This window comes from Phyllobates terribilis, unplaced genomic scaffold (genome assembly GCF_046119375.1).
Source record: "Phyllobates terribilis strain yellow unplaced genomic scaffold, ASM4611937v1 Scaffold_2347__1_contigs__length_138829, whole genome shotgun sequence".
Lineage (NCBI taxonomy): Eukaryota > Metazoa > Chordata > Amphibia > Anura > Dendrobatidae > Phyllobates > Phyllobates terribilis.
Genome location: NW_027365105.1, coordinates 1 through 20,435, shown reverse-complemented (window position 1 = coordinate 20,435; position 20,435 = coordinate 1). Strand labels below are relative to the sequence as shown.

The window sequence follows — 20,435 nt, the reverse complement described above, 5'->3', positions numbered from 1 at the left end:
AAGAAGTCAGTGTTCCAGCAGAAGGAGACAACGTTTCAGAAAAGGCATTGTAGCAAACCAAAAAAGAAATTTTAAGCGCAGCAGAGTAACCAGCGCACATACCTGTTAGCTCAGGTGAGTTTAAAAGGCTGCTGTTGATAACAAGGGCATTTGCTAAATAGATGGTGTGTGTGCAACAATATACTGAAAGGTCAATTATATTGTGCAGCTTATCTCACCACCTGTAGTTATTTAGGTGAAAGCTCCAAAATGCTTGCCTAATATGTCTGTTTATCCAAAAGGAAGTAAAAAGGGAGAGCTAGAAAGATAGCATTGCATCACATTACATGGCAATGCAATGCACAGTTGCTGAAGATGAACCAAAATGAGCTTGTAATCTGGCTTCTGCAACTTTGAACATGAAAAATCCAATGAGGAGAAGAAAAGCAAAGCCAAAGAGTCCATCCCAAAATCCGACAAACAAGCAAAATGAACAAAAAACATTGAATTCAATTCTTTCTGATTTTAGAAACTGCATTAAAGAAGGGGTGCACCGGTCCTGGAGATACTGCAATACCAGGTCAATGCGTGGAGTGGACAGAGCAAGCTCTTTTTCCATCTCCCTGTTCTAAAAATCCATTTAATATATGGTCCCCAGATAGGGGACGTATCAGATATTAAACTGATAAGAACAGATACTACACTTGATCTTAGCCAAAAGGCCGAGAAGCGATAACCAGAATTGGTTTCAAACTACGGAGCCACCCAAGGATCCTGAAAAGTCCATTTGTGGAGATGAGCTCCTGGACTCCCGTTAAGAAGACATGTTGTCAACCTCTAGATCCCTTACATGCCTGCACTTTTCGGCTTGCTGCTGCTGCAATCCACGCGTTTTAGATCTGCATAACTCCACCTCTTTAAACACAGCACCTTCACCCCCTGCTGTTCCCACCCGCCTCAACACCGTTGGAAGGGAGGAGAACCAATTAAGGCGGGGGGTGGGGTGGAACGAGCAGCTGTCTACCCTTAGCAGGAGGGCTCCTGATTACATACCTCTCCTGCTGCTGCTGCTGCTGGCTGTCCAGCAGCAGACTGAAGGTGGCTGCTGCTGTGCACAGGTATATAAAGGCTCAGAGCCTATTATGACACGCGCAGCCAGCGTTCCATTGCCACATTCCATCTACTGCAGGCAGGATACCTGGCTGGCTGAATGTCGCTGAGAAGCTCACAGAGACCGCCATAAGCAACAGTTTAACAGAATGCCACAGACTAATCAACCAAACTTTTTGGGTTGGGTTCTCTTTTATAGTCTGCAGGCATTAAATGAAAGAAGTCAGTGTTCCAGCAGAAGGAGACAACGTTTCAGAAAAGGCATTGTAGCAAACCAAAAAAGAAATTTTAAGCGCAGCAGAGTAACCAGCGCACATACCTGTTAGCTCAGGTGAGTTTAAAAGGCTGCTGTTGATAACAAGGGCATTTGCTAAATAGATGGTGTGTGTGCAACAATATACTGAAAGGTCAATTATATTGTGCAGCTTATCTCACCACCTGTAGTTATTTAGGTGAAAGCTCCAAAATGCTTGCCTAATATGTCTGTTTATCCAAAAGGAAGTAAAAAGGGAGAGCTAGAAAGATAGCATTGCATCACATTACATGGCAATGCAATGCACAGTTGCTGAAGATGAACCAAAATGAGCTTGTAATCTGGCTTCTGCAACTTTGAACATGAAAAATCCAATGAGGAGAAGAAAAGCAAAGCCAAAGAGTCCATCCCAAAATCCGACAAACAAGCAAAATGAACAAAAAACATTGAATTCAATTCTTTCTGATTTTAGAAACTGCATTAAAGAAGGGGTGCACCGGTCCTGGAGATACTGCAATACCAGGTCAATGCGTGGAGTGGACAGAGCAAGCTCTTTTTCCATCTCCCTGTTCTAAAAATCCATTTAATATATGGTCCCCAGATAGGGGACGTATCAGATATTAAACTGATAAGAACAGATACTACACTTGATCTTAGCCAAAAGGCCGAGAAGCGATAACCAGAATTGGTTTCAAACTACGGAGCCACCCAAGGATCCTGAAAAGTCCATTTGTGGAGATGAGCTCCTGGACTCCCGTTAAGAAGACATGTTGTCAACCTCTAGATCCCTTACATGCCTGCACTTTTCGGCTTGCTGCTGCTGCAATCCACGCGTTTTAGATCTGCATAACTCCACCTCTTTAAACACAGCACCTTCACCCCCTGCTGTTCCCACCCGCCTCAACACCGTTGGAAGGGAGGAGAACCAATTAAGGCGGGGGGTGGGGTGGAACGAGCAGCTGTCTACCCTTAGCAGGAGGGCTCCTGATTACATACCTCTCCTGCTGCTGCTGCTGCTGGCTGTCCAGCAGCAGACTGAAGGTGGCTGCTGCTGTGCACAGGTATATAAAGGCTCAGAGCCTATTATGACACGCGCAGCCAGCGTTCCATTGCCACATTCCATCTACTGCAGGCAGGATACCTGGCTGGCTGAATGTCGCTGAGAAGCTCACAGAGACCGCCATAAGCAACAGTTTAACAGAATGCCACAGACTAATCAACCAAACTTTTTGGGTTGGGTTCTCTTTTATAGTCTGCAGGCATTAAATGAAAGAAGTCAGTGTTCCAGCAGAAGGAGACAACGTTTCAGAAAAGGCATTGTAGCAAACCAAAAAAGAAATTTTAAGCGCAGCAGAGTAACCAGCGCACATACCTGTTAGCTCAGGTGAGTTTAAAAGGCTGCTGTTGATAACAAGGGCATTTGCTAAATAGATGGTGTGTGTGCAACAATATACTGAAAGGTCAATTATATTGTGCAGCTTATCTCACCACCTGTAGTTATTTAGGTGAAAGCTCCAAAATGCTTGCCTAATATGTCTGTTTATCCAAAAGGAAGTAAAAAGGGAGAGCTAGAAAGATAGCATTGCATCACATTACATGGCAATGCAATGCACAGTTGCTGAAGATGAACCAAAATGAGCTTGTAATCTGGCTTCTGCAACTTTGAACATGAAAAATCCAATGAGGAGAAGAAAAGCAAAGCCAAAGAGTCCATCCCAAAATCCGACAAACAAGCAAAATGAACAAAAAACATTGAATTCAATTCTTTCTGATTTTAGAAACTGCATTAAAGAAGGGGTGCACCGGTCCTGGAGATACTGCAATACCAGGTCAATGCGTGGAGTGGACAGAGCAAGCTCTTTTTCCATCTCCCTGTTCTAAAAATCCATTTAATATATGGTCCCCAGATAGGGGACGTATCAGATATTACACTGATAAGAACAGATACTACACTTGATCTTAGCCAAAAGGCCGAGAAGCGATAACCAGAATTGGTTTCAAACTACGGAGCCACCCAAGGATCCTGAAAAGTCCATTTGTGGAGATGAGCTCCTGGACTCCCGTTAAGAAGACATGTTGTCAACCTCTAGATCCCTTACATGCCTGCACTTTTCGGCTTGCTGCTGCTGCAATCCACGCGTTTTAGATCTGCATAACTCCACCTCTTTAAACACAGCACCTTCACCCCCTGCTGTTCCCACCCGCCTCAACACCGTTGGAAGGGAGGAGAACCAATTAAGGCGGGGGGTGGGGTGGAACGAGCAGCTGTCTACCCTTAGCAGGAGGGCTCCTGATTACATACCTCTCCTGCTGCTGCTGCTGCTGGCTGTCCAGCAGCAGACTGAAGGTGGCTGCTGCTGTGCACAGGTATATAAAGGCTCAGAGCCTATTATGACACGCGCAGCCAGCGTTCCATTGCCACATTCCATCTACTGCAGGCAGGATACCTGGCTGGCTGAATGTCGCTGAGAAGCTCACAGAGACCGCCATAAGCAACAGTTTAACAGAATGCCACAGACTAATCAACCAAACTTTTTGGGTTGGGTTCTCTTTTATAGTCTGCAGGCATTAAATGAAAGAAGTCAGTGTTCCAGCAGAAGGAGACAACGTTTCAGAAAAGGCATTGTAGCAAACCAAAAAAGAAATTTTAAGCGCAGCAGAGTAACCAGCGCACATACCTGTTAGCTCAGGTGAGTTTAAAAGGCTGCTGTTGATAACAAGGGCATTTGCTAAATAGATGGTGTGTGTGCAACAATATACTGAAAGGTCAATTATATTGTGCAGCTTATCTCACCACCTGTAGTTATTTAGGTGAAAGCTCCAAAATGCTTGCCTAATATGTCTGTTTATCCAAAAGGAAGTAAAAAGGGAGAGCTAGAAAGATAGCATTGCATCACATTACATGGCAATGCAATGCACAGTTGCTGAAGATGAACCAAAATGAGCTTGTAATCTGGCTTCTGCAACTTTGAACATGAAAAATCCAATGAGGAGAAGAAAAGCAAAGCCAAAGAGTCCATCCCAAAATCCGACAAACAAGCAAAATGAACAAAAAACATTGAATTCAATTCTTTCTGATTTTAGAAACTGCATTAAAGAAGGGGTGCACCGGTCCTGGAGATACTGCAATACCAGGTCAATGCGTGGAGTGGACAGAGCAAGCTCTTTTTCCATCTCCCTGTTCTAAAAATCCATTTAATATATGGTCCCCAGATAGGGGACGTATCAGATATTACACTGATAAGAACAGATACTACACTTGATCTTAGCCAAAAGGCCGAGAAGCGATAACCAGAATTGGTTTCAAACTACGGAGCCACCCAAGGATCCTGAAAAGTCCATTTGTGGAGATGAGCTCCTGGACTCCCGTTAAGAAGACATGTTGTCAACCTCTAGATCCCTTACATGCCTGCACTTTTCGGCTTGCTGCTGCTGCAATCCACGCGTTTTAGATCTGCATAACTCCACCTCTTTAAACACAGCACCTTCACCCCCTGCTGTTCCCACCCGCCTCAACACCGTTGGAAGGGAGGAGAACCAATTAAGGCGGGGGGTGGGGTGGAACGAGCAGCTGTCTACCCTTAGCAGGAGGGCTCCTGATTACATACCTCTCCTGCTGCTGCTGCTGCTGGCTGTCCAGCAGCAGACTGAAGGTGGCTGCTGCTGTGCACAGGTATATAAAGGCTCAGAGCCTATTATGACACGCGCAGCCAGCGTTCCATTGCCACATTCCATCTACTGCAGGCAGGATACCTGGCTGGCTGAATGTCGCTGAGAAGCTCACAGAGACCGCCATAAGCAACAGTTTAACAGAATGCCACAGACTAATCAACCAAACTTTTTGGGTTGGGTTCTCTTTTATAGTCTGCAGGCATTAAATGAAAGAAGTCAGTGTTCCAGCAGAAGGAGACAACGTTTCAGAAAAGGCATTGTAGCAAACCAAAAAAGAAATTTTAAGCGCAGCAGAGTAACCAGCGCACATACCTGTTAGCTCAGGTGAGTTTAAAAGGCTGCTGTTGATAACAAGGGCATTTGCTAAATAGATGGTGTGTGTGCAACAATATACTGAAAGGTCAATTATATTGTGCAGCTTATCTCACCACCTGTAGTTATTTAGGTGAAAGCTCCAAAATGCTTGCCTAATATGTCTGTTTATCCAAAAGGAAGTAAAAAGGGAGAGCTAGAAAGATAGCATTGCATCACATTACATGGCAATGCAATGCACAGTTGCTGAAGATGAACCAAAATGAGCTTGTAATCTGGCTTCTGCAACTTTGAACATGAAAAATCCAATGAGGAGAAGAAAAGCAAAGCCAAAGAGTCCATCCCAAAATCCGACAAACAAGCAAAATGAACAAAAAACATTGAATTCAATTCTTTCTGATTTTAGAAACTGCATTAAAGAAGGGGTGCACCGGTCCTGGAGATACTGCAATACCAGGTCAATGCGTGGAGTGGACAGAGCAAGCTCTTTTTCCATCTCCCTGTTCTAAAAATCCATTTAATATATGGTCCCCAGATAGGGGACGTATCAGATATTAAACTGATAAGAACAGATACTACACTTGATCTTAGCCAAAAGGCCGAGAAGCGATAACCAGAATTGGTTTCAAACTACGGAGCCACCCAAGGATCCTGAAAAGTCCATTTGTGGAGATGAGCTCCTGGACTCCCGTTAAGAAGACATGTTGTCAACCTCTAGATCCCTTACATGCCTGCACTTTTCGGCTTGCTGCTGCTGCAATCCACGCGTTTTAGATCTGCATAACTCCACCTCTTTAAACACAGCACCTTCACCCCCTGCTGTTCCCACCCGCCTCAACACCGTTGGAAGGGAGGAGAACCAATTAAGGCGGGGGGTGGGGTGGAACGAGCAGCTGTCTACCCTTAGCAGGAGGGCTCCTGATTACATACCTCTCCTGCTGCTGCTGCTGCTGGCTGTCCAGCAGCAGACTGAAGGTGGCTGCTGCTGTGCACAGGTATATAAAGGCTCAGAGCCTATTATGACACGCGCAGCCAGCGTTCCATTGCCACATTCCATCTACTGCAGGCAGGATACCTGGCTGGCTGAATGTCGCTGAGAAGCTCACAGAGACCGCCATAAGCAACAGTTTAACAGAATGCCACAGACTAATCAACCAAACTTTTTGGGTTGGGTTCTCTTTTATAGTCTGCAGGCATTAAATGAAAGAAGTCAGTGTTCCAGCAGAAGGAGACAACGTTTCAGAAAAGGCATTGTAGCAAACGAAAAAAGAAATTTTAAGCGCAGCAGAGTAACCAGCGCACATACCTGTTAGCTCAGGTGAGTTTAAAAGGCTGCTGTTGATAACAAGGGCATTTGCTAAATAGATGGTGTGTGTGCAACAATATACTGAAAGGTCAATTATATTGTGCAGCTTATCTCACCACCTGTAGTTATTTAGGTGAAAGCTCCAAAATGCTTGCCTAATATGTCTGTTTATCCAAAAGGAAGTAAAAAGGGAGAGCTAGAAAGATAGCATTGCATCACATTACATGGCAATGCAATGCACAGTTGCTGAAGATGAACCAAAATGAGCTTGTAATCTGGCTTCTGCAACTTTGAACATGAAAAATCCAATGAGGAGAAGAAAAGCAAAGCCAAAGAGTCCATCCCAAAATCCGACAAACAAGCAAAATGAACAAAAAACATTGAATTCAATTCTTTCTGATTTTAGAAACTGCATTAAAGAAGGGGTGCACCGGTCCTGGAGATACTGCAATACCAGGTCAATGCGTGGAGTGGACAGAGCAAGCTCTTTTTCCATCTCCCTGTTCTAAAAATCCATTTAATATATGGTCCCCAGATAGGGGACGTATCAGATATTAAACTGATAAGAACAGATACTACACTTGATCTTAGCCAAAAGGCCGAGAAGCGATAACCAGAATTGGTTTCAAACTACGGAGCCACCCAAGGATCCTGAAAAGTCCATTTGTGGAGATGAGCTCCTGGACTCCCGTTAAGAAGACATGTTGTCAACCTCTAGATCCCTTACATGCCTGCACTTTTCGGCTTGCTGCTGCTGCAATCCACGCGTTTTAGATCTGCATAACTCCACCTCTTTAAACACAGCACCTTCACCCCCTGCTGTTCCCACCCGCCTCAACACCGTTGGAAGGGAGGAGAACCAATTAAGGCGGGGGGTGGGGTGGAACGAGCAGCTGTCTACCCTTAGCAGGAGGGCTCCTGATTACATACCTCTCCTGCTGCTGCTGCTGCTGGCTGTCCAGCAGCAGACTGAAGGTGGCTGCTGCTGTGCACAGGTATATAAAGGCTCAGAGCCTATTATGACACGCGCAGCCAGCGTTCCATTGCCACATTCCATCTACTGCAGGCAGGATACCTGGCTGGCTGAATGTCGCTGAGAAGCTCACAGAGACCGCCATAAGCAACAGTTTAACAGAATGCCACAGACTAATCAACCAAACTTTTTGGGTTGGGTTCTCTTTTATAGTCTGCAGGCATTAAATGAAAGAAGTCAGTGTTCCAGCAGAAGGAGACAACGTTTCAGAAAAGGCATTGTAGCAAACCAAAAAAGAAATTTTAAGCGCAGCAGAGTAACCAGCGCACATACCTGTTAGCTCAGGTGAGTTTAAAAGGCTGCTGTTGATAACAAGGGCATTTGCTAAATAGATGGTGTGTGTGCAACAATATACTGAAAGGTCAATTATATTGTGCAGCTTATCTCACCACCTGTAGTTATTTAGGTGAAAGCTCCAAAATGCTTGCCTAATATGTCTGTTTATCCAAAAGGAAGTAAAAAGGGAGAGCTAGAAAGATAGCATTGCATCACATTACATGGCAATGCAATGCACAGTTGCTGAAGATGAACCAAAATGAGCTTGTAATCTGGCTTCTGCAACTTTGAACATGAAAAATCCAATGAGGAGAAGAAAAGCAAAGCCAAAGAGTCCATCCCAAAATCCGACAAACAAGCAAAATGAACAAAAAACATTGAATTCAATTCTTTCTGATTTTAGAAACTGCATTAAAGAAGGGGTGCACCGGTCCTGGAGATACTGCAATACCAGGTCAATGCGTGGAGTGGACAGAGCAAGCTCTTTTTCCATCTCCCTGTTCTAAAAATCCATTTAATATATGGTCCCCAGATAGGGGACGTATCAGATATTAAACTGATAAGAACAGATACTACACTTGATCTTAGCCAAAAGGCCGAGAAGCGATAACCAGAATTGGTTTCAAACTACGGAGCCACCCAAGGATCCTGAAAAGTCCATTTGTGGAGATGAGCTCCTGGACTCCCGTTAAGAAGACATGTTGTCAACCTCTAGATCCCTTACATGCCTGCACTTTTCGGCTTGCTGCTGCTGCAATCCACGCGTTTTAGATCTGCATAACTCCACCTCTTTAAACACAGCACCTTCACCCCCTGCTGTTCCCACCCGCCTCAACACCGTTGGAAGGGAGGAGAACCAATTAAGGCGGGGGGTGGGGTGGAACGAGCAGCTGTCTACCCTTAGCAGGAGGGCTCCTGATTACATACCTCTCCTGCTGCTGCTGCTGCTGGCTGTCCAGCAGCAGACTGAAGGTGGCTGCTGCTGTGCACAGGTATATAAAGGCTCAGAGCCTATTATGACACGCGCAGCCAGCGTTCCATTGCCACATTCCATCTACTGCAGGCAGGATACCTGGCTGGCTGAATGTCGCTGAGAAGCTCACAGAGACCGCCATAAGCAACAGTTTAACAGAATGCCACAGACTAATCAACCAAACTTTTTGGGTTGGGTTCTCTTTTATAGTCTGCAGGCATTAAATGAAAGAAGTCAGTGTTCCAGCAGAAGGAGACAACGTTTCAGAAAAGGCATTGTAGCAAACCAAAAAAGAAATTTTAAGCGCAGCAGAGTAACCAGCGCACATACCTGTTAGCTCAGGTGAGTTTAAAAGGCTGCTGTTGATAACAAGGGCATTTGCTAAATAGATGGTGTGTGTGCAACAATATACTGAAAGGTCAATTATATTGTGCAGCTTATCTCACCACCTGTAGTTATTTAGGTGAAAGCTCCAAAATGCTTGCCTAATATGTCTGTTTATCCAAAAGGAAGTAAAAAGGGAGAGCTAGAAAGATAGCATTGCATCACATTACATGGCAATGCAATGCACAGTTGCTGAAGATGAACCAAAATGAGCTTGTAATCTGGCTTCTGCAACTTTGAACATGAAAAATCCAATGAGGAGAAGAAAAGCAAAGCCAAAGAGTCCATCCCAAAATCCGACAAACAAGCAAAATGAACAAAAAACATTGAATTCAATTCTTTCTGATTTTAGAAACTGCATTAAAGAAGGGGTGCACCGGTCCTGGAGATACTGCAATACCAGGTCAATGCGTGGAGTGGACAGAGCAAGCTCTTTTTCCATCTCCCTGTTCTAAAAATCCATTTAATATATGGTCCCCAGATAGGGGACGTATCAGATATTAAACTGATAAGAACAGATACTACACTTGATCTTAGCCAAAAGGCCGAGAAGCGATAACCAGAATTGGTTTCAAACTACGGAGCCACCCAAGGATCCTGAAAAGTCCATTTGTGGAGATGAGCTCCTGGACTCCCGTTAAGAAGACATGTTGTCATCCTCTAGATCCCTTGCATGCCTGCACTTTTCGGCTTGCTGCTGCTGCAATCCACGCGTTTTAGATCTGCATAACTCCACCTCTTTAAACACAGCACCTTCACCCCCTGCTGTTCCCACCCGCCTCAACACCGTTGGAAGGGAGGAGAACCAATTAAGGCGGGGGGTGGGGTGGAACGAGCAGCTGTCTACCCTTAGCAGGAGGGCTCCTGATTACATACCTCTCCTGCTGCTGCTGCTGCTGGCTGTCCAGCAGCAGACTGAAGGTGGCTGCTGCTGTGCACAGGTATATAAAGGCTCAGAGCCTATTATGACACGCGCAGCCAGCGTTCCATTGCCACATTCCATCTACTGCAGGCAGGATACCTGGCTGGCTGAATGTCGCTGAGAAGCTCACAGAGACCGCCATAAGCAACAGTTTAACAGAATGCCACAGACTAATCAACCAAACTTTTTGGGTTGGGTTCTCTTTTATAGTCTGCAGGCATTAAATGAAAGAAGTCAGTGTTCCAGCAGAAGGAGACAACGTTTCAGAAAAGGCATTGTAGCAAACCAAAAAAGAAATTTTAAGCGCAGCAGAGTAACCAGCGCACATACCTGTTAGCTCAGGTGAGTTTAAAAGGCTGCTGTTGATAACAAGGGCATTTGCTAAATAGATGGTGTGTGTGCAACAATATACTGAAAGGTCAATTATATTGTGCAGCTTATCTCACCACCTGTAGTTATTTAGGTGAAAGCTCCAAAATGCTTGCCTAATATGTCTGTTTATCCAAAAGGAAGTAAAAAGGGAGAGCTAGAAAGATAGCATTGCATCACATTACATGGCAATGCAATGCACAGTTGCTGAAGATGAACCAAAATGAGCTTGTAATCTGGCTTCTGCAACTTTGAACATGAAAAATCCAATGAGGAGAAGAAAAGCAAAGCCAAAGAGTCCATCCCAAAATCCGACAAACAAGCAAAATGAACAAAAAACATTGAATTCAATTCTTTCTGATTTTAGAAACTGCATTAAAGAAGGGGTGCACCGGTCCTGGAGATACTGCAATACCAGGTCAATGCGTGGAGTGGACAGAGCAAGCTCTTTTTCCATCTCCCTGTTCTAAAAATCCATTTAATATATGGTCCCCAGATAGGGGACGTATCAGATATTAAACTGATAAGAACAGATACTACACTTGATCTTAGCCAAAAGGCCGAGAAGCGATAACCAGAATTGGTTTCAAACTACGGAGCCACCCAAGGATCCTGAAAAGTCCATTTGTGGAGATGAGCTCCTGGACTCCCGTTAAGAAGACATGTTGTCAACCTCTAGATCCCTTACATGCCTGCACTTTTCGGCTTGCTGCTGCTGCAATCCACGCGTTTTAGATCTGCATAACTCCACCTCTTTAAACACAGCACCTTCACCCCCTGCTGTTCCCACCCGCCTCAACACCGTTGGAAGGGAGGAGAACCAATTAAGGCGGGGGGTGGGGTGGAACGAGCAGCTGTCTACCCTTAGCAGGAGGGCTCCTGATTACATACCTCTCCTGCTGCTGCTGCTGCTGGCTGTCCAGCAGCAGACTGAAGGTGGCTGCTGCTGTGCACAGGTATATAAAGGCTCAGAGCCTATTATGACACGCGCAGCCAGCGTTCCATTGCCACATTCCATCTACTGCAGGCAGGATACCTGGCTGGCTGAATGTCGCTGAGAAGCTCACAGAGACCGCCATAAGCAACAGTTTAACAGAATGCCACAGACTAATCAACCAAACTTTTTGGGTTGGGTTCTCTTTTATAGTCTGCAGGCATTAAATGAAAGAAGTCAGTGTTCCAGCAGAAGGAGACAACGTTTCAGAAAAGGCATTGTAGCAAACCAAAAAAGAAATTTTAAGCGCAGCAGAGTAACCAGCGCACATACCTGTTAGCTCAGGTGAGTTTAAAAGGCTGCTGTTGATAACAAGGGCATTTGCTAAATAGATGGTGTGTGTGCAACAATATACTGAAAGGTCAATTATATTGTGCAGCTTATCTCACCACCTGTAGTTATTTAGGTGAAAGCTCCAAAATGCTTGCCTAATATGTCTGTTTATCCAAAAGGAAGTAAAAAGGGAGAGCTAGAAAGATAGCATTGCATCACATTACATGGCAATGCAATGCACAGTTGCTGAAGATGAACCAAAATGAGCTTGTAATCTGGCTTCTGCAACTTTGAACATGAAAAATCCAATGAGGAGAAGAAAAGCAAAGCCAAAGAGTCCATCCCAAAATCCGACAAACAAGCAAAATGAACAAAAAACATTGAATTCAATTCTTTCTGATTTTAGAAACTGCATTAAAGAAGGGGTGCACCGGTCCTGGAGATACTGCAATACCAGGTCAATGCGTGGAGTGGACAGAGCAAGCTCTTTTTCCATCTCCCTGTTCTAAAAATCCATTTAATATATGGTCCCCAGATAGGGGACGTATCAGATATTAAACTGATAAGAACAGATACTACACTTGATCTTAGCCAAAAGGCCGAGAAGCGATAACCAGAATTGGTTTCAAACTACGGAGCCACCCAAGGATCCTGAAAAGTCCATTTGTGGAGATGAGCTCCTGGACTCCCGTTAAGAAGACATGTTGTCAACCTCTAGATCCCTTACATGCCTGCACTTTTCGGCTTGCTGCTGCTGCAATCCACGCGTTTTAGATCTGCATAACTCCACCTCTTTAAACACAGCACCTTCACCCCCTGCTGTTCCCACCCGCCTCAACACCGTTGGAAGGGAGGAGAACCAATTAAGGCGGGGGGTGGGGTGGAACGAGCAGCTGTCTACCCTTAGCAGGAGGGCTCCTGATTACATACCTCTCCTGCTGCTGCTGCTGCTGGCTGTCCAGCAGCAGACTGAAGGTGGCTGCTGCTGTGCACAGGTATATAAAGGCTCAGAGCCTATTATGACACACGCAGCCAGCGTTCCATTGCCACATTCCATCTACTGCAGGCAGGATACCTGGCTGGCTGAATGTCGCTGAGAAGCTCACAGAGACCGCCATAAGCAACAGTTTAACAGAATGCCACAGACTAATCAACCAAACTTTTTGGGTTGGGTTCTCTTTTATAGTCTGCAGGCATTAAATGAAAGAAGTCAGTGTTCCAGCAGAAGGAGACAACGTTTCAGAAAAGGCATTGTAGCAAACCAAAAAAGAAATTTTAAGCGCAGCAGAGTAACCAGCGCACATACCTGTTAGCTCAGGTGAGTTTAAAAGGCTGCTGTTGATAACAAGGGCATTTGCTAAATAGATGGTGTGTGTGCAACAATATACTGAAAGGTCAATTATATTGTGCAGCTTATCTCACCACCTGTAGTTATTTAGGTGAAAGCTCCAAAATGCTTGCCTAATATGTCTGTTTATCCAAAAGGAAGTAAAAAGGGAGAGCTAGAAAGATAGCATTGCATCACATTACATGGCAATGCAATGCACAGTTGCTGAAGATGAACCAAAATGAGCTTGTAATCTGGCTTCTGCAACTTTGAACATGAAAAATCCAATGAGGAGAAGAAAAGCAAAGCCAAAGAGTCCATCCCAAAATCCGACAAACAAGCAAAATGAACAAAAAACATTGAATTCAATTCTTTCTGATTTTAGAAACTGCATTAAAGAAGGGGTGCACCGGTCCTGGAGATACTGCAATACCAGGTCAATGCGTGGAGTGGACAGAGCAAGCTCTTTTTCCATCTCCCTGTTCTAAAAATCCATTTAATATATGGTCCCCAGATAGGGGACGTATCAGATATTAAACTGATAAGAACAGATACTACACTTGATCTTAGCCAAAAGGCCGAGAAGCGATAACCAGAATTGGTTTCAAACTACGGAGCCACCCAAGGATCCTGAAAAGTCCATTTGTGGAGATGAGCTCCTGGACTCCCGTTAAGAAGACATGTTGTCAACCTCTAGATCCCTTACATGCCTGCACTTTTCGGCTTGCTGCTGCTGCAATCCACGCGTTTTAGATCTGCATAACTCCACCTCTTTAAACACAGCACCTTCACCCCCTGCTGTTCCCACCCGCCTCAACACCGTTGGAAGGGAGGAGAACCAATTAAGGCGGGGGGTGGGGTGGAACGAGCAGCTGTCTACCCTTAGCAGGAGGGCTCCTGATTACATACCTCTCCTGCTGCTGCTGCTGCTGGCTGTCCAGCAGCAGACTGAAGGTGGCTGCTGCTGTGCACAGGTATATAAAGGCTCAGAGCCTATTATGACACGCGCAGCCAGCGTTCCATTGCCACATTCCATCTACTGCAGGCAGGATACCTGGCTGGCTGAATGTCGCTGAGAAGCTCACAGAGACCGCCATAAGCAACAGTTTAACAGAATGCCACAGACTAATCAACCAAACTTTTTGGGTTGGGTTCTCTTTTATAGTCTGCAGGCATTAAATGAAAGAAGTCAGTGTTCCAGCAGAAGGAGACAACGTTTCAGAAAAGGCATTGTAGCAAACCAAAAAAGAAATTTTAAGCGCAGCAGAGTAACCAGCGCACATACCTGTTAGCTCAGGTGAGTTTAAAAGGCTGCTGTTGATAACAAGGGCATTTGCTAAATAGATGGTGTGTGTGCAACAATATACTGAAAGGTCAATTATATTGTGCAGCTTATCTCACCACCTGTAGTTATTTAGGTGAAAGCTCCAAAATGCTTGCCTAATATGTCTGTTTATCCAAAAGGAAGTAAAAAGGGAGAGCTAGAAAGATAGCATTGCATCACATTACATGGCAATGCAATGCACAGTTGCTGAAGATGAACCAAAATGAGCTTGTAATCTGGCTTCTGCAACTTTGAACATGAAAAATCCAATGAGGAGAAGAAAAGCAAAGCCAAAGAGTCCATCCCAAAATCCGACAAACAAGCAAAATGAACAAAAAACATTGAATTCAATTCTTTCTGATTTTAGAAAAAGCAATAAAGAAGGGGTGCACCGGTCCTGGAGATACTGCAATACCAGGTCAATGCGTGGAGTGGACAGAGCAAGCTCTTTTTCCATCTCCCTGTTCTAAAAATCCATTTAATATATGGTCCCCAGATAGGGGACGTATCAGATATTAAACTGATAAGAACAGATACTACACTTGATCTTAGCCAAAAGGCCGAGAAGCGATAACCAGAATTGGTTTCAAACTACGGAGCCACCCAAGGATCCTGAAAAGTCCATTTGTGGAGATGAGCTCCTGGACTCCCGTTAAGAAGACATGTTGTCAACCTCTAGATCCCTTACATGCCTGCACTTTTCGGCTTGCTGCTGCTGCAATCCACGCGTTTTAGATCTGCATAACTCCACCTCTTTAAACACAGCACCTTCACCCCCTGCTGTTCCCACCCGCCTCAACACCGTTGGAAGGGAGGAGAACCAATTAAGGCGGGGGGTGGGGTGGAACGAGCAGCTGTCTACCCTTAGCAGGAGGGCTCCTGATTACATACCTCTCCTGCTGCTGCTGCTGCTGGCTGTCCAGCAGCAGACTGAAGGTGGCTGCTGCTGTGCACAGGTATATAAAGGCTCAGAGCCTATTATGACACGCGCAGCCAGCGTTCCATTGCCACATTCCATCTACTGCAGGCAGGATACCTGGCTGGCTGAATGTCGCTGAGAAGCTCACAGAGACCGCCATAAGCAACAGTTTAACAGAATGCCACAGACTAATCAACCAAACTTTTTGGGTTGGGTTCTCTTTTATAGTCTGCAGGCATTAAATGAAAGAAGTCAGTGTTCCAGCAGAAGGAGACAACGTTTCAGAAAAGGCATTGTAGCAAACCAAAAAAGAAATTTTAAGCGCAGCAGAGTAACCAGCGCACATACCTGTTAGCTCAGGTGAGTTTAAAAGGCTGCTGTTGATAACAAGGGCATTTGCTAAATAGATGGTGTGTGTGCAACAATATACTGAAAGGTCAATTATATTGTGCAGCTTATCTCACCACCTGTAGTTATTTAGGTGAAAGCTCCAAAATGCTTGCCTAATATGTCTGTTTATCCAAAAGGAAGTAAAAAGGGAGAGCTAGAAAGATAGCATTGCATCACATTACATGGCAATGCAATGCACAGTTGCTGAAGATGAACCAAAATGAGCTTGTAATCTGGCTTCTGCAACTTTGAACATGAAAAATCCAATGAGGAGAAGAAAAGCAAAGCCAAAGAGTCCATCCCAAAATCCGACAAACAAGCAAAATGAACAAAAAACATTGAATTCAATTCTTTCTGATTTTAGAAACTGCATTAAAGAAGGGGTGCACCGGTCCTGGAGATACTGCAATACCAGGTCAATGCGTGGAGTGGACAGAGCAAGCTCTTTTTCCATCTCCCTGTTCTAAAAATCCATTTAATATATGGTCCCCAGATAGGGGACGTATCAGATATTAAACTGATAAGAACAGATACTACACTTGATCTTAGCCAAAAGGCCGAGAAGCGATAACCAGAATTGGTTTCAAACTACGGAGCCACCCAAGGATCCTGAAAAGTCCATTTGTGGAGATGAGCTCCTGGACTCCCGTTAAGAAGACATGTTGTCAACCTCTAGATCCCTTACATGCCTGCACTTTTCGGCTTGCTGCTGCTGCAATCCACGCGTTTTAGATCTGCATAACTCCACCTCTTTAAACACAGCACCTTCACCCCCTGCTGTTCCCACCCGCCTCAACACCGTTGGAAGGGAGGAGAACCAATTAAGGCGGGGGGTGGGGTGGAACGAGCAGCTGTCTACCCTTAGCAGGAGGGCTCCTGATTACATACCTCTCCTGCTGCTGCTGCTGCTGGCTGTCCAGCAGCAGACTGAAGGTGGCTGCTGCTGTGCACAGGTATATAAAGGCTCAGAGCCTATTATGACACGCGCAGCCAGCGTTCCATTGCCACATTCCATCTACTGCAGGCAGGATACCTGGCTGGCTGAATGTCGCTGAGAAGCTCACAGAGACCGCCATAAGCAACAGTTTAACAGAATGCCACAGACTAATCAACCAAACTTTTTGGGTTGGGTTCTCTTTTATAGTCTGCAGGCATTAAATGAAAGAAGTCAGTGTTCCAGCAGAAGGAGACAACGTTTCAGAAAAGGCATTGTAGCAAACCAAAAAAGAAATTTTAAGCGCAGCAGAGTAACCAGCGCACATACCTGTTAGCTCAGGTGAGTTTAAAAGGCTGCTGTTGATAACAAGGGCATTTGCTAAATAGATGGTGTGTGTGCAACAATATACTGAAAGGTCAATTATATTGTGCAGCTTATCTCACCACCTGTAGTTATTTAGGTGAAAGCTCCAAAATGCTTGCCTAATATGTCTGTTTATCCAAAAGGAAGTAAAAAGGGAGAGCTAGAAAGATAGCATTGCATCACATTACATGGCAATGCAATGCACAGTTGCTGAAGATGAACCAAAATGAGCTTGTAATCTGGCTTCTGCAACTTTGAACATGAAAAATCCAATGAGGAGAAGAAAAGCAAAGCCAAAGAGTCCATCCCAAAATCCGACAAACAAGCAAAATGAACAAAAAACATTGAATTCAATTCTTTCTGATTTTAGAAACTGCATTAAAGAAGGGGTGCACCGGTCCTGGAGATACTGCAATACCAGGTCAATGCGTGGAGTGGACAGAGCAAGCTCTTTTTCCATCTCCCTGTTCTAAAAATCCATTTAATATATGGTCCCCAGATAGGGGACGTATCAGATATTAAACTGATAAGAACAGATACTACACTTGATCTTAGCCAAAAGGCCGAGAAGCGATAACCAGAATTGGTTTCAAACTACGGAGCCACCCAAGGATCCTGAAAAGTCCATTTGTGGAGATGAGCTCCTGGACTCCCGTTAAGAAGACATGTTGTCAACCTCTAGATCCCTTACATGCCTGCACTTTTCGGCTTGCTGCTGCTGCAATCCACGCGTTTTAGATCTGCATAACTCCACCTCTTTAAACACAGCACCTTCACCCCCTGCTGTTCCCACCCGCCTCAACACCGTTGGAAGGGAGGAGAACCAATTAAGGCGGGGGGTGGGGTGGAACGAGCAGCTGTCTACCCTTAGCAGGAGGGCTCCTGATTACATACCTCTCCTGCTGCTGCTGCTGCTGGCTGTCCAGCAGCAGACTGAAGGTGGCTGCTGCTGTGCACAGGTATATAAAGGCTCAGAGCCTATTATGACACGCGCAGCCAGCGTTCCATTGCCACATTCCATCTACTGCAGGCAGGATACCTGGCTGGCTGAATGTCGCTGAGAAGCTCACAGAGACCGCCATAAGCAACAGTTTAACAGAATGCCACAGACTAATCAACCAAACTTTTTGGGTTGGGTTCTCTTTTATAGTCTGCAGGCATTAAATGAAAGAAGTCAGTGTTCCAGCAGAAGGAGACAACGTTTCAGAAAAGGCATTGTAGCAAACCAAAAAAGAAATTTTAAGCGCAGCAGAGTAACCAGCGCACATACCTGTTAGCTCAGGTGAGTTTAAAAGGCTGCTGTTGATAACAAGGGCATTTGCTAAATAGATGGTGTGTGTGCAACAATATACTGAAAGGTCAATTATATTGTGCAGCTTATCTCACCACCTGTAGTTATTTAGGTGAAAGCTCCAAAATGCTTGCCTAATATGTCTGTTTATCCAAAAGGAAGTAAAAAGGGAGAGCTAGAAAGATAGCATTGCATCACATTACATGGCAATGCAATGCACAGTTGCTGAAGATGAACCAAAATGAGCTTGTAATCTGGCTTCTGCAACTTTGAACATGAAAAATCCAATGAGGAGAAGAAAAGCAAAGCCAAAGAGTCCATCCCAAAATCCGACAAACAAGCAAAATGAACAAAAAACATTGAATTCAATTCTTTCTGATTTTAGAAACTGCATTAAAGAAGGGGTGCACCGGTCCTGGAGATACTGCAATACCAGGTCAATGCGTGGAGTGGACAGAGCAAGCTCTTTTTCCATCTCCCTGTTCTAAAAATCCATTTAATATATGGTCCCCAGATAGGGGACGTATCAGATATTAAACTGATAAGAACAGATACTACACTTGATCTTAGCCAAAAGGCCGAGAAGCGATAACCAGAATTGGTTTCAAACTACGGAGCCACCCAAGGATCCTGAAAAGTCCATTTGTGGAGATGAGCTCCTGGACTCCCGTTAAGAAGACATGTTGTCAACCTCTAGATCCCTTACATGCCTGCACTTTTCGGCTTGCTGCTGCTGCAATCCACGCGTTTTAGATCTGCATAACTCCACCTCTTTAAACACAGCACCTTCACCCCCTGCTGTTCCCACCCGCCTCAACACCGTTGGAAGGGAGGAGAACCAATTAAGGCGGGGGGTGGGGTGGAACGAGCAGCTGTCTACCCTTAGCAGGAGGGCTCCTGATTACATACCTCTCCTGCTGCTGCTGCTGCTGGCTGTCCAGCAGCAGACTGAAGGTGGCTGCTGCTGTGCACAGGTATATAAAGGCTCAGAGCCTATTATGACACGCGCAGCCAGCGTTCCATTGCCACATTCCATCTACTGCAGGCAGGATACCTGGCTGGCTGAATGTCGCTGAGAAGCTCACAGAGACCGCCATAAGCAACAGTTTAACAGAATGCCACAGACTAATCAACCAAACTTTTTGGGTTGGGTTCTCTTTTATAGTCTGCAGGCATTAAATGAAAGAAGTCAGTGTTCCAGCAGAAGGAGACAACGTTTCAGAAAAGGCATTGTAGCAAACCAAAAAAGAAATTTTAAGCGCAGCAGAGTAACCAGCGCACATACCTGTTAGCTCAGGTGAGTTTAAAAGGCTGCTGTTGATAACAAGGGCATTTGCTAAATAGATGGTGTGTGTGCAACAATATACTGAAAGGTCAATTATATTGTGCAGCTTATCTCACCACCTGTAGTTATTTAGGTGAAAGCTCCAAAATGCTTGCCTAATATGTCTGTTTATCCAAAAGGAAGTAAAAAGGGAGAGCTAGAAAGATAGCATTGCATCACATTACATGGCAATGCAATGCACAGTTGCTGAAGATGAACCAAAATGAGCTTGTAATCTGGCTTCTGCAACTTTGAACATGAAAAATCCAATGAGGAGAAGAAAAGCAAAGCCAAAGAGTCCATCCCAAAATCCGACAAACAAGCAAAATGAACAAAAAACATTGAATTCAATTCTTTCTGATTTTAGAAACTGCATTAAAGAAGGGGTGCACCGGTCCTGGAGATACTGCAATACCAGGTCAATGCGTGGAGTGGACAGAGCAAGCTCTTTTTCCATCTCCCTGTTCTAAAAATCCATTTAATATATGGTCCCCAGATAGGGGACGTATCAGATATTAAACTGATAAGAACAGATACTACACTTGATCTTAGCCAAAAGGCCGAGAAGCGATAACCAGAATTGGTTTCGAACTACGGAGCCACCCAAGGATCCTGAAAAGTCCATTTGTGGAGATGAGCTCCTGGACTCCCGTTAAGAAGACATGTTGTCAACCTCTAGATCCCTTACATGCCTGCACTTTTCG

The 20,435-nt window shown here is 44.8% G+C and overlaps 16 non-coding genes across 16 annotated transcripts; all 16 read right to left on the bottom strand.

Annotated features, from left to right (window-relative positions):
• Positions 1–522: 522 nt before the first annotated feature.
• LOC141246122 (U2 spliceosomal RNA) lies at positions 523–713 on the bottom strand. Its single transcript, XR_012309745.1, has one exon. It is a non-coding gene; the product is annotated as a U2 spliceosomal RNA (small nuclear RNA).
• Positions 714–1,828: 1,115 nt separating this feature from the next.
• On the bottom strand, positions 1,829–2,019 carry LOC141246121 (U2 spliceosomal RNA). Its single transcript, XR_012309744.1, has one exon. It is a non-coding gene; the product is annotated as a U2 spliceosomal RNA (small nuclear RNA).
• Positions 2,020–3,134: 1,115 nt separating this feature from the next.
• LOC141246100 (U2 spliceosomal RNA) lies at positions 3,135–3,325 on the bottom strand. Its single transcript, XR_012309728.1, has one exon. It is a non-coding gene; the product is annotated as a U2 spliceosomal RNA (small nuclear RNA).
• A 1,115-nt stretch (positions 3,326–4,440) lies between these two features.
• LOC141246099 (U2 spliceosomal RNA) lies at positions 4,441–4,631 on the bottom strand. Its single transcript, XR_012309727.1, has one exon. It is a non-coding gene; the product is annotated as a U2 spliceosomal RNA (small nuclear RNA).
• A 1,115-nt stretch (positions 4,632–5,746) lies between these two features.
• Positions 5,747–5,937, bottom strand: LOC141246120 (U2 spliceosomal RNA). Its single transcript, XR_012309743.1, has one exon. It is a non-coding gene; the product is annotated as a U2 spliceosomal RNA (small nuclear RNA).
• Positions 5,938–7,052: 1,115 nt separating this feature from the next.
• Positions 7,053–7,243, bottom strand: LOC141246116 (U2 spliceosomal RNA). The gene has a single exon (XR_012309742.1). It is a non-coding gene; the product is annotated as a U2 spliceosomal RNA (small nuclear RNA).
• A 1,115-nt stretch (positions 7,244–8,358) lies between these two features.
• On the bottom strand, positions 8,359–8,549 carry LOC141246104 (U2 spliceosomal RNA). Its single transcript, XR_012309732.1, has one exon. It is a non-coding gene; the product is annotated as a U2 spliceosomal RNA (small nuclear RNA).
• Positions 8,550–9,664: 1,115 nt separating this feature from the next.
• LOC141246093 (U2 spliceosomal RNA) lies at positions 9,665–9,855 on the bottom strand. The gene has a single exon (XR_012309721.1). It is a non-coding gene; the product is annotated as a U2 spliceosomal RNA (small nuclear RNA).
• Positions 9,856–10,970: 1,115 nt separating this feature from the next.
• Positions 10,971–11,161, bottom strand: LOC141246080 (U2 spliceosomal RNA). Its single transcript, XR_012309710.1, has one exon. It is a non-coding gene; the product is annotated as a U2 spliceosomal RNA (small nuclear RNA).
• Positions 11,162–12,276: 1,115 nt separating this feature from the next.
• On the bottom strand, positions 12,277–12,467 carry LOC141246068 (U2 spliceosomal RNA). The gene has a single exon (XR_012309699.1). It is a non-coding gene; the product is annotated as a U2 spliceosomal RNA (small nuclear RNA).
• Positions 12,468–13,582: 1,115 nt separating this feature from the next.
• Positions 13,583–13,773, bottom strand: LOC141246056 (U2 spliceosomal RNA). Its single transcript, XR_012309688.1, has one exon. It is a non-coding gene; the product is annotated as a U2 spliceosomal RNA (small nuclear RNA).
• Positions 13,774–14,888: 1,115 nt separating this feature from the next.
• On the bottom strand, positions 14,889–15,079 carry LOC141246159 (U2 spliceosomal RNA). Its single transcript, XR_012309781.1, has one exon. It is a non-coding gene; the product is annotated as a U2 spliceosomal RNA (small nuclear RNA).
• A 1,115-nt stretch (positions 15,080–16,194) lies between these two features.
• LOC141246147 (U2 spliceosomal RNA) lies at positions 16,195–16,385 on the bottom strand. Its single transcript, XR_012309770.1, has one exon. It is a non-coding gene; the product is annotated as a U2 spliceosomal RNA (small nuclear RNA).
• A 1,115-nt stretch (positions 16,386–17,500) lies between these two features.
• LOC141246135 (U2 spliceosomal RNA) lies at positions 17,501–17,691 on the bottom strand. The gene has a single exon (XR_012309758.1). It is a non-coding gene; the product is annotated as a U2 spliceosomal RNA (small nuclear RNA).
• Positions 17,692–18,806: 1,115 nt separating this feature from the next.
• LOC141246124 (U2 spliceosomal RNA) lies at positions 18,807–18,997 on the bottom strand. Its single transcript, XR_012309747.1, has one exon. It is a non-coding gene; the product is annotated as a U2 spliceosomal RNA (small nuclear RNA).
• A 1,115-nt stretch (positions 18,998–20,112) lies between these two features.
• On the bottom strand, positions 20,113–20,303 carry LOC141246050 (U2 spliceosomal RNA). Its single transcript, XR_012309682.1, has one exon. It is a non-coding gene; the product is annotated as a U2 spliceosomal RNA (small nuclear RNA).
• Positions 20,304–20,435: the final 132 nt, after the last annotated feature.